At 43.3% G+C, this 12527-nt stretch overlaps 1 protein-coding gene across 1 annotated transcript in view; it reads right to left on the bottom strand.

Annotated features, from left to right (window-relative positions):
- Positions 1 to 9202: 9202 nt before the first annotated feature.
- The window catches only part of LOC134099379 (tyrosine-protein kinase receptor UFO), a 64319-nt gene continuing 60994 nt past the window's right edge, over positions 9203 to 12527 (bottom strand). Inside the window, 1 exon segment of the mRNA XM_062552221.1 lies at positions 9203 to 12527. This exon segment is cut by the window's right edge and continues 1513 nt beyond it. The gene's annotated coding sequence lies outside the window, so the exon portion shown is untranslated.

Raw genomic sequence — 12527 nt, 5'->3', positions numbered from 1 at the left:
TAAGGCAAAAGGGGTTGGAGGGGTTGGAGGGGCTGGAGGGGTTGGAGGGGTGGGAGGGGGGGGGGGATTCGGGGTCAAGGGTCACGGGTCTGGTGCGTGGGGTTCAGAATCATCACTTCATGACAGATGAATGTTTTTTCTGGCTCAAACACGCAGCATTGAACCTTTTAAAGCACATTGAGGCTTTCAGAATGCACATCAAGTGCCATACACAATACTTCTCATCCAAATACAGACGGAGACAGAGAGAGAGAGAGAGAGAGAGAGAGAGAGAGAGAGAGAGAGAGATGAAGAAGAAGGGACACAGGAGGAATGTACACCATGGTAATGTGTTCACCTGTATAATGCCTTTAAGTCTCTAATGTGACCCCAAACTGCAGTGAACAACCAACTGTATCTGGCCAAGACCAGATCTGACTCCTCGCCGGGTCTGAATCCACTCTGGATCTGAATCCGCTCTGGGTCTGAATCCACTCTGGATGTGAATCTGCTTTGGGTCTGAATCCACTCTGGATCTGACTCAACTTTGGATCTGAATCCACTCTGGGTCTGAATCCACACTGGATCTGAATCCACTGGATCTGAATCCGCTCTGGGTCTGAATCCACACTGAATCTGAATCCACTCTGGATCTGATCCTCCCCGGCGGGGCCTGCTCTGTGGGGCGTCTCTCTTGCCTTCCTGTCACAGGAGCTCCAGCTGCAGAGCAACACATGCGTCTGCGCCCATGTGCCATTACGGATCTAGTGATTGTGTTCTGACAGCACCATAGAATAGAGTTCCAGAACTTTGTTGCCATTTGTTTACCTGTTTTCTTTCATTTATTGCGCTCTTGTTTCTTTTCACACATGCAATGTGTCGTTTCCCTGAGATTGTGTAATCGTTTCTCCTCAGAAGCATGAAGTCTGCAGACTAAAAGGCTTTTATCAGCCCAGAGATGTGGAATGCGCTTTGCTCTCCTCAGTCTCTCTGGGGGAAGGAGAGGCGCTAGGACTGAGGAGAACTGAAAGAGAGGGAGCAGACAGACAAACTGATACGGAATCTCTATCTCTCTCTCTAAATAAATATATATATATATTTTCTATATATATATATATATATATATAAATATATATGTATGCATGCTTAACCAAATGAATAGGTAGAGAAGGTGACAGGGCAGACACTGTGTTTTGGGTGATTTTTCTTTTTTAAGAAATATTCTTATCTTGTTTATTGTTTGCCTTTTTTTATGAAGAAAAAGGTTGTGTTGGTATTATTTGTTTTGTAATGATTTGATTGTTCTTCATATTCTTGAAAATTAAGAATTAGATTAAGAGATTGTGGGTCTGGTATGTATTTAAAATATTTGTTTTCTGTTGTCAGAAGATGTTACTTTAGTCGTGTGACAGTGGATATTTTAAAACAGATTTAGCCAAAGTTTTGTTTTTTTTCTCCATAGTGTTTGTTTGTTTTAATGGACTGTTTGGTTTGGACATTAGTTGAGTGGATGGCATAGTATAACACACCTGTGTGGGTGTGAGAGTGGAGGAGTCACACACTTACAGTGCGTTTGGGAAAACTACACGTTGGAATCCATCTCACTGCTCTGGCCCTGTGGACGTCTCTCAGCCTCCTTTACTCATCTGGAGTCAAACCGGCATCACGACACACACACACACACACACACACCTCGCCTATAGAGCAGAAGCAACATGGGCAAACCGGTATCACTTCACACACACACACACACACACACACACACACACACACACACACACACACACACACACACACCTCGCCTATAGAGTAGAAGCAACATGGGCAAACCAGCAACACGCCACACACACACACACACCTCACGCCACACACACCACGCCTAGAGCAGAAGCAACATGGGCAAACTGGCTTCATCCCCATACACACACACACACACACACACACACACACACACACACTTCGCCTATAGAGCAGAAGCGGCATGGGCAAACCGGCATCACGCCACACACACACACACACCTCACGCCACACACACCACGCCTACAGCAGAAGCAACATGGGCAAGAGTAGGAAGCGCAACAGGGGCAAGAGGGCGACATGAAATGATTGTATGTTTCCGTAGAAACCAAGGCCTTAGAGCACTCATACACGGTGAGATTTTTCAAGTGCCACGTCGACGTCGTACGCCATTTTCCAAACCTCACGAGTCATCTCTGACACAGCATAACCTTCGCCACTCACAGGATTGTGTTCACCTTTATTTGCCAAATGATTTATGCCATCTCATCGTTTTGATCTCATGGTGTTAACAAGAGATTTGTTTTTTCTTTATTTTTTTCATTACTAAGGTAATTGTGTTTTGTTTTTCATTTGGTAGTACTAAAAGCTTGGATACAGTTTTTTTTTTGTTGTTGTTGTTGTTGTTGTATTAGATTTTACAAAACTTTTTGTAGGATGAACAACTAGAGGTAGTGTGTGCTTTTTGTGTTCACCATAACATACTCAGTTTTTTTTTTTTTAATATCCATGTAGTCTTGATTTAAGTATTAGTGGTATAATTGTAAACTGAATAACTTTTATTTTTTAGTGAAATGTAAGAATTTTGTTTATTTTTTTTCCGTAATTGTTTGAATTATTCGAACAAAGATCTTTTATATGGATATCTTACATGAGGAAATACTTGCTAAGGAAGAAATCGAGCTGTTGCAGAGGCAGCGACGACTGCTAATAACAGTATAACATTTTAGTGAGTGTCTGGTTTGTATCTAGTCATTCTAATTAGATGGCGAGTCAGAAGAAGAAGAAAAAAAAATATATCTACCGTATTAAAAAAAATAGAGTTCTTAGATGTTAGAGTTATGTTCTACTGTGTTTATTTCAAATCGTAACTATTCTTTAAATATTTCCAATCTCCCTTAGAGGCCCGGCCTTGTTTAAAGAAAAAAGTGAAAATAAAAAGCTGCATAAGACCATTCTGTTAGAGGTCCGGGGTGCAGGGGAAGAGCAGTGGCGCTGAAAGGCTTCCCTTTTGCCGCCCACACAGCTGGTTAATGACAAGCACGAGTTGGAATGTAGGGGATGAACGTTGACTTTTTTGCACTCCTGTATATAGTCAAAAAAGAGAGAATCGTGTATAATATTGAGATCTTATTTTGAATAATAAAAAAATGTCTATAAATATGAGGAATTTTGTTAAGGATAATTTGAAAAAAAAAAAGAAAAAAGACAGGCAGAACAACAAAAAAAAATGCTTGCAAAAAGTGGCACTCATAGAGTTTAAACTTGGAACCCCCCCTCCCCACCACCACCACCACTCCCCCTCCTTCTGGAAATGGTGAGAAAATGAACGAAACAAACGTTGCTTTGCTTTTTTTGTCAGCGGCTTGTAGTTTGCCAGGGGGGTAGAATGAAGCGTTGTGTAGGTGCCCATTGGTGCCCACACAATCTGCCATCAATGGAGCGTTTTGCTATCACCCACAGTGGTGTGGCGGGGCCATACCATACCATAGGTCAAAGGTTAAATCCCACTGAAAAATATGAGTCCAAAATCCAGTCCCGTTCCATAACTTCAACCCCAAGGGTTTCGCATGTCAAGGGGGAAGAACAAGATATCTTGAGATTTTAAAAAGATGAGAAGAAAAGATATTAACTTTCGAAAAACAAGAGTAATATTGAATACATAAACATGTTATACAACAGAACTTATTTATGGTAAACAGTTATAATATCAATGTAATGGACATAAAGAGAAAAAAAAGAGTACAAAAAATAAACAGTGTTTAAACTATTTGTTTAAAAAAAAGATATGAAAAGACTCACTGCAGTTATAGGAGTAGTAACATTTACACACAAACACACACATACAGTACACAAACCATAGCTATAAGTATGTTTTCTCTGCTCGTTAGTCGTGCTTGAAGTAGATGAAAGTGAGAGCATTAACATGGCAGCCGCATCTGGTTCACGTCCGGCCCTACTCTGGCCCAGATATGGCCCTTATTCGGCCATCTCAATGACCTTGAGAGCCATGTCAATGACCTTTGGAGAAACTGTATTAGTTAGGTGACAGTCAAGGTCAGCGATCACTTTTTTCAGATGGTTGATGTGTCACCCACCCAAAGGAGTTGAGCTCTGGTGTTGGTTGGGATCGATCGCTTTGTCACCTACTGAATGTGCACACTTATGATACAGCGTAATCAGAGACGTCACTTTTTTTTCTTCTTTGATTTGATTTGGTTCTGCTTGTAGTGCTTAATAATGTAGTATGTCCTCTGCTGCGGTTTGTTTAAGCTAACGGTATCATTTAGAGCTTGAGAAGGGGTTTCCATCGTGTAGCCCAGGTGTTGAAAAAAGAACCTTGATGACCTGGACTCATAACAGACACATGCCACAATCTTAAGCCATAACCGACTAAATAATCAGACTGAGAGATGGAGACAGACAAAAAGAGAGAGAGAGAGGGAGAGAGAGAGTGTGTGTGTGTGTGTGTGACAGAGAGAGAGAGAGAGAGAGAGCGAGAGACAACTTATTCAGCAGATTCAACTGGTTGTGATATTTTCACAGCATGCCTTCACTTGATCAGGCCTCCACAGGTTGGTGAGAACTCCAAATTAGAACTCTGTCAGACAGCATTCTGTGTGTCCAATAGCAGGGCTTCACCAGGCACAACATCGCTACACAATGGGAACCTTTTCAGTTGGCTTTTAAGGCTATATTTCATTCTTGCTGTTATGAATTTTGAGGAAAAAAAATGATAAAAAAATATATATAAATGACTTAAATAAAAGTGGATTTGCTCTAAGAAAAAAAGCAGCCTCCATATGTACGTATTTGTGTCTGTTCTCTGCGGTGGCATTAGTTCCGTACTTAGCTGATCACTCCTGCTGTAGGCTGCTCTGTTGTCTGTGTTGACAGACACTTCATGGTGACTAGCCTTGCTATATTATATCCCTGCCACTTAGAGAGCTGTAAACTTCAGAGAAATCATTCCAATACAAAGTGGCATTGGAAATACAACAGCAGTGGAAACCAATCAGTCACACTCCAAATTGGCATTTGGTGAGTTCATACAAATGGCCCTTTGCTGTGTTTTAATTTGTTTTCTAATTAGACATCAGTGCCTGTCGATGTTCCGACACTCTTCCAGGAAGAGCGCTCCAGACCAATTCATCTTCTGGGCCTGATGCAGCTGCCTTGATACAGGGACAGAGCTGATAACTCATCAGCATGAAGCTCAACTGGCAACCCATAATATTCTCGCTGCACCGGTAGAGGCGCTGTTGTGAGACTACCAATTGAAATACATTAGTCGGTGAGACGTCGTGATCCCATCACGTAAATCTGCGAAATATCGTGATGGTATCACAATGTAATAGATTAATTTCCGTGAAATTGGTTGGAACTGGAGCAGCCACCGAACCAGACCGGATGAGATCGAACCGGACCGAACGTTTTTGTTCATCGAAAATACACTCGGTGTTCAAGCAATGAGAGTTCAATGGTGCTTTTCACCTTCTTTAGTTCTATAGGTCTGGGTTTCGATTAGCAAAGATTAAAGTCCTCATTTGGACTACAGTGAATCATTATCAATCCGCCATGCCAGGGTATTTATCATGCTATGTATTTAAAGCAGATATAATATACATTTTGCAGTGTAAATTAAGATATTTTTTCTCTTGTTAAACACACACACACACACACACACAGAGAGAGAGAGAGAGAGAGAGAGAGAGAGAGAGAGCTACACACACACATACACACAAACACCTGTTCTGCAGGTGTTTTTTAATGCTCAGCTGTTTGAGTTTGTTTTCTTGTGTGCTCAGTCCAAAATCCCTAAATCCCTCTAAACAGCCAGATGTGAGCTGGAAAGAGCTTAAACACTGTTAGCATGTCATCTCAGCTATAACTCACTGACCTTGAGTTCACTTCTGTAAGGTCATGCAAACTGGGGTAATCTGGGGAAACAACTATTCAATACAATGTTGGTGAAATCCAACTCAACCTCATTCCAAAGTATTCCCATAATAATTTATGAGGCTATCGTCATAAACAAACACAGATCTTAAAGAGTCAGTGATGTTTTCAGTTTTTAGCCTCACAACATAACTTATAACAATACAATTTTATGTCAGCTGTCTGTGTCTACACCAAAACAGATGCACACACACACACACACACATGCACGCACGCACACACTCACACAACACACACACAATCACACACATACAGACACACACACACACACACACACAATCACACACATACAGACAGACACACACACACACACACACACACACACACACACACACATACAGACAGACACACAATCACACACATACAGACAGACACACACACACACACATACATACACACACACACACACGCACACACACACAATCACACACATACAGAGACACAGACACAGACAGACACACACACACACACATACACAAACACACACGCACACACACACAATCACACACATACAGAGACACAGACACAGACACACAATCACACATATACACACATAAACAGACACAGGCACACACACACACACACACACTGAAAGCGATGAGACGGAGCTTTAGAGTGCGGCTTGGGGATCTGGGTCACAGCTGAGCAGGATGACCGTAGAGGCCGTTAGTACACAACCGCGCGTCCAGCAGGCCAACAGACCCTCCTGAGCTCTGGAGACCGAGATCCGGGAGGGATTTGACCCATCTCCTGGCGCTGGTCATCCCCGGTGTGTGTGTGTGTGTGTGTGTGTGTGTGACCCATATCCTGGTGCTGATCCTCCCCGTCCACCCCCACAGCCCACGCTGAAGGTCAATGAGCAGAACACACAAACACACACACACACACACACACACACACACACACACACACACACACACACACACACACACACACACACACACACACAGACAGACACACAGACACACACATACACACAGACACACACTACAGTGTATGTGGGTTTGCAGAGCAAGGATGTTTTTTTTTTCTCTCCATCTTATTTAATGAAAGGATTTAAAAGCGCTCATTTCCTGTGAGAACAAAGAGGGCACATGCAAAAATGTGCTGAGAGAAATGAAAACAGAGAGTGTGTGTGTGTGTGTGTGTGGGGGGGGGGGTTATGAAAAAGAGAAGTTGGCAAATAGCGAAGATGAAACCAGTTCCGGCTGGTTGACTGTGGTGTTTTGCTTCAAGAAGATGCACAGTCCAGCTGTAACACGATGGAGTTTTATGCAGCTGGGAGAGATGACCAGAAATCTGGTAAATATGAATCGAAGGCTTTGCCGCCTAACCTGACTTTCGCCAGATCCTGTAGTTCGCTGTCTGCTTCACACAAGGATCTGGGACTTCTCGATAGGAGATGTATTTCTGAAGGCGGGTCCTTGTAAAACATCCTCGCATGTGATTTGATAAACCACTTGCCTGTTATCTTGAATGACGTGCTAGGCTTCTTCAAGTTCTTGCCAAACCCGGTCGGAAGAAGAGTAAAAACATCCTTGCCACCAATAAATGTCTTCAAAACTATTCTCTGAAAGAATGAATACTCGATAGATTCGACAAAACGGTTGAAATAGCAGAATCAATGTCAGCACAAGACTCCTCGCTGCGTGCCGCCATTGTGATTTGAATCAAACACTCGCTTCGGCGCTCCTGATTGGCTGCTCATTTTTTTATCACTGGCACAGGGGTTTGGATTGCCCTCGCGTCCAGACCCTTGTGTGGAGCTCAGCGAAACGCTTCTGGTGGAGCATGGCGGAACTACAAGGGTCTGGCGAGAGTCAGGCTATTTGCCGCCCCCATGACCAGGTAAACAGATGAATAAATAACTCAAATCTTTAACACCCCCCCCAAGAGCAGCTTTGGATCAGCACTGGAGTGACCAGGAGAGTGCACACACCTCACCTGCTGACAATAGTTACTAGCACTCTGCATGTGTCTGACGGATAAGTTATTTTTCTCTCTTTTTTTAATTGTCACATGTACATACTGTAGGCTATAGTGCTAATATTTACCAAAACTGCCTAAAGCTTTCATCGACAGGTAAAATGCACTTTTTGCATAGTGTATTGATTCAATATGTAATTGCATTTACCGTTAGGGTTAGTAACTGGTAATAACATTTACTTCTGCCAGAAGTTCATTCTATAATTCAATGGTTACTACATACACTGAGACAAGGATACTTAAATGTACATTAAGCACATTTTAACATGAATATAACCTCTATGAAGTCAAATTGGTGGTAAACAAACTGATCGGGGAATCATTCACCTAGCATAGCTACACAGCACAGCCGTAGCGAGTCGCTAATGAGAGAAGCAACAATGCAGCTTCTCTGGAGATAGTTTTTGCCTTTTGTTAGTCCTTTGCCTCCACAAAAAAAGCATGCTCATTGTGTTCAGGGGGAGCTAAGCTGTGAGAAATAGACAGAAGAGTACAGCAGCGTAAAATATAAATACTGTACATCACTATTTTAGGAGGAGCTCTAGATTCACCAAAAAAAATCTGAAACCTGAAAAAAAATCTGCATAAGGTGCCTTTAATATATAAACTTCCTGAAATTGCATAAGGTGCCTTTACTGTAACATCATGCAGAGCTAGCTAGTCCTATCATACTCTCGTACATTCATAATGTACAGAGAGTCTGGCCACTTTCCATTGGCAAGCTTGAACTTCCTTGAATGCAGATACTCTGTTGATGTTTAAAACTATTGGACCGGCCCAGTCACTAAGATCTGCCGTAACCAATCGCTAACGTTTGGTTGTGACGTGACATGCTCAAACTAGCGCATGACCTCAACGTCATCGTTATCAGCTACTCCCTCTGTTCGCTGATTGGCCCTGCACATTTTTGTCTTGAGAAAACCCATGAATATACCGCAGAGCCAGACGGCGTACTGAAGGGAAATGAAAACTGAGTGGAAGAACATATACTGTAGGAAGGCGGAGCCAGGCTAATGCAGAGCCACCTTGTCCTCAAGAAAACTTCTCTCTATTTTCTAAGAACTTCTTGATTGTTGAGCTCTGTTCTAGAATCTTTGCTCTTGACACTCTTGAATACATAATAAGATCTATGGCAAGGGCTGAATGAAAGGCTGAATGATATGATGGCTAAATGGCAACAGTGTATGATCAACAATTAAGACTAGTTGTGTCGCACACGCGTATATGTGAGGGAGAGACACACAACTCAACACTTGAACTGTGAATGAAGTAGCTATTTATTTCATAGAAAAGGCATACAGTATAAAATTTGTTTTTCAAAATTACATCGGCAATGATAACAAAATGAGTGTAATTTCAACAACATTCAATACATTATCATTTATCAACTAATTGAATGGATTATTCAAACTAAACGCAACAAACTCATTGGAAAATACACAGCAAAATACTGGCTTTATACTGAAGGCACTTCGTAGACCTCAAGGTCTGTGTATGAGTGTATGTATGTTTGTGTGTGTGTGTGTGTGTATGTGTATGTGTGCATGATATGTGTGAAATATAAAACAAATGCACTACATACCACAGCATGTACCTATTTGAAATCTTTAAAATAAGCATTTGATTTCATTTACTTTTTTTGTAATCAGCACGTTTCTCCCGGATTGGCTCACAGTTTGATTGCGTGTTAATGAAGCGCCGGCAAGCACACTGCCACTTCATACTGTGGAAATCAATTCAGACTTCAATTAAACCACTTCCACACTCCACAAGGTGGTGTTTCACAAATCAGTTAACTCTGTGTGTGTGTGTGTGTGTGTGTGTGTGTGTGTGTGTGAGTGTTTCTATGTATGGACAAAAAAAAGCATCATAAAATACGTGGCAGTGCGATACTGAAGATGAGTGACACTGTATTTAACCCCTCTAGCATGCTACTGATATAACACAGGTCAGGTAAGGACCACAGAACAGTGTGTGTGTGTGTGTGTGTGTGTGTGTGTGTGTGTGTGTGTGTGTGTGTGTGTGTGTGTGTGTGTGTGTGTGTGTGTGTGTGTGTGTGTATTAAGCTGTACAGTCCCATGTGGTGTCACATGGTCCTTGTGAGTGTGTATCAGTTCCATGTGTGTGATATCACGATTATATCAGTTCCATGTGTGTGATATAACGGTTATATCAGTTCCATGTGTGTGATACTACCGTTATATCAGTTCCATGTGTGTGATATCACGGTTATATCAGTTGCATGTGTGTGATATCACGGTTATATCAGTTCCATGTGTGTGATATCACGGTTATATCAGTTCCATGTGTGTGATACTACGGTTATATCAGTTCCATGTGTGTGATACTACGGTTATATCAGTTCCATGAGTGTGATATCACGGTTATATCAGTTCCATGAGTGTGATATTACGGTTATATCAGTTCCATGAATGTGATACTACGGTTATATCAGTGTCATGCTATGATGGGGCACAAATGCCAGTGTGAGCAGAAGACAACTCCTGGATCTCAGTCTTAATCTCCTTCAGCATTTCTCTCTCTAGCGTCTAGCGAGGTCTAGAATGTAGAACAAAAACAGCTTAACATGAAGGCGTACCATAAAAACACAGAGTCAAAGACTGACCCAAGCGTACCAGGGGCCATTTCAAGGCCTGTGGCCCAGCGACCCTCCGCATGCTGACAGTGTGTGTGTGTGTGTGTGTGTGTGTGTGTGTGTGTGTATTACAGCGGGGGTCTGGTACGGAACTCGTTCATCTGGGCCCCAAAACGAGGCGCTTTCGTCTGACGCAACTTAGACGAAACTTAGACTTAGACTTCTGGAGCTGGGCCAGCAGCGTCTGTTGGGGAATGTGCACAAATCACGGACTACTAAGTGGACACACACATCTGGAATGGTCACTTTTACCATCTTAATTTTCCCATGGTATTTTCTTTTACAAATAGATCATGTTTCCATGAACCGGTTGTTAACTTTGTGATAATATCAATTATATCCATACATGTATATCAAATTCATTGTGTATGAATTGTCATAAGAATTCACTGGTGATCACAAACCAAAATACAAACATGAAAACAAAATGTTACAAAGAAGAAGAAAAACAATATACAAAAATATTAGTGCAAAGTTTTCCCACATACAAAAATGCACACACAAGCACACACACATGCACACGCACACACACACACACACATGCACACACACACACACACACACACACACACACACACACACACACACACACGCTCACACACATGCATACGCATACACACACACACACACACACACACACACACATAATCATGCACACACACACACACGCACACATGCACTCACTCACTCACTCACACACACATGCTGTACAATAACACTGTGCTTGAGCCAGAACTGTGCAGCACTGTATACTTGACCCACACCGATGCTGCAAGATGACCTCCGACCTCCGACCCCCACAACACCCAGTCCTTTCTGAGGCCTCTTTGTCAGGTTCAAAATAAGTGTAGAGTCCTCCCTATATGTTTAGATTCCTCCCCATACGTGTAGACTCCTCCCCATAGAGTCCTCCCCATATGTGTAGACTCCAATAGCCCCAGTTAGGAGCTCCATTCCACACTCTCGCTGACCCAGAATGCAGTTCAACTGGGCGCGTAAGTGAGGAAACACAGCACGCTGCTTCCTGTGGAGGCGTCTGGAGGCTAGAGACGCTTCACGGCGGGAGGGCGCGTGAGTTCGGGAGGGATGCTGGACACACACGCGTGACTCCCGTCCGCATGAAGAATGTGTCCCATCAACCCCTTCCCAAGACAAAACAAAAAAAGAGAAAAAGAAAAAAAACAAAACAGACGGAGGTTCTCTCCATCGAGCGTCTCGTTCCTCTGCCTTTCATTTGTTCTCTCGCTCTTGTTCATGTCGCCCTTCCTCTTCGCACGGAACCGTGTGTGTGTGGCCTTGGCCTGCGGCTGTCTTACGCTGTAAGTGTGTGTGCACACTCTCCAAGAGGGCTGGATGTGCTGTGTGTGTGTGTCGCTGGAAGGGGTTGCAGGGTTGGGTGGGGAGGGCGTCGGGAGGCTGAAGTGTTTGACTGAGTCTCATCAGGAATCAAGAATTTGCCCCTGGGAGACCTCCAGCCTTGCACAACAATACAACACAACACAACACAACACATCTGCTACCAAACGCCCAAGGGGCCAAGGGGGCGGGGTCTTCTCCTCAAGCTCCGCCTCCAAAGTGTGACCCCTCATGTCCTGGTTTTGCTCGTTTTCGCTCCTAGAGCAGAAGGGGCTAAGGGCTCCTAAGGGTGCATCCTATCCCCTCTTTCCACTCCTAAGGGTGCATCCTATCCCCTCTCTCCTAAGGGCTCCTAAGGGTGCATCCTATCCCCTCTCTCCACTCCTAAGGGTGCATCCTATCCCCTCTTTCCACTCCTAAGGGTGCATCCTATCCCCTCTTTCCACTCCTAAGGGTGCATCCTATCCCCTCTTTCCACTCCTAAGGGTGCATCCTATCCCCTCTTTCCACTGCTAAGGGTGCATCCTATCCCTTCTCTCCACTCCCAAGGGTGCCTCCACTGCAGGTGGAGTCG

The sequence above is a fragment of the Sardina pilchardus genome, chromosome 13, assembly GCF_963854185.1.
Source record: "Sardina pilchardus chromosome 13, fSarPil1.1, whole genome shotgun sequence".
Taxonomy (NCBI): domain Eukaryota; kingdom Metazoa; phylum Chordata; class Actinopteri; order Clupeiformes; family Clupeidae; genus Sardina; species Sardina pilchardus.
The sequence above is the reverse complement of the archived record's forward strand: the minus strand, read 5'-3'. Positions and strand labels throughout refer to the sequence as shown.